Source organism: Octopus bimaculoides, chromosome 17 (assembly GCF_001194135.2).
Source record: "Octopus bimaculoides isolate UCB-OBI-ISO-001 chromosome 17, ASM119413v2, whole genome shotgun sequence".
Classification (NCBI taxonomy): domain Eukaryota; kingdom Metazoa; phylum Mollusca; class Cephalopoda; order Octopoda; family Octopodidae; genus Octopus; species Octopus bimaculoides.
In genome coordinates, this window is record NC_068997.1 from 51,632,152 (window position 1) to 51,632,970 (window position 819).

Below are 819 nucleotides of genomic sequence, written 5' to 3' on the forward strand. Positions count from 1 at the left end.
GTCTGCATGTATACACATACGTGTATAAGTTGGTACACATACTGAACACCATCTATTGATACATACACACGCACAAAAATAAACACACACACACACACGCACATACACACACAAACTTACACACGCACACACACGCACACACAGAGAAATACACACAAACACACACATATATATGTATCCTAACACACACAAAATCACGCACATACGTTTTATATTTCCGAACGTCTTATTTTTTTTATTCTTATTTCATATTTTATTAAAACGTAGAAATTTCCAAAAATACGGCAACGACTATCTCCTGTGTATGTTATACAACTAATCTCGCTGTTGTTGTTGTTATTGTTATGATTTTCGTTGGAAGACTGGTTGTAATTTTCACTGTTGTAATTTTTGTTGTTGCTGTTGTCGTACTATACAACACAACCCTTGCTTTTGTTTCTTTGATGAATAATTCTGAGATGAATGGGTGGAGCACTAAATAAAACTCTTTCTTCCTGTTATTCTTACAGTTTGTAACACCTGACTTGCGTTCTCCATTCATTTCACCCTCCTCCGACTTCTCCTCCTTCGCCTTTTCTTCACTTCCAATCTGCCATCCTCTTCCTCCTACGAATCTCTCTTTTTATAATTATGTTTGTGTTTTTTCCTTCATCGTCTAAGGCAATCTGTGCAAGTCTATTTGTTATATGTGTATGTGTGCGTGTGTGTATGTGTGATGCAATATTTGTACATGTATATATAAATAAATATATATATATATATATATATATATATATAAATACACACACACACACACACACACACATATATATATATATA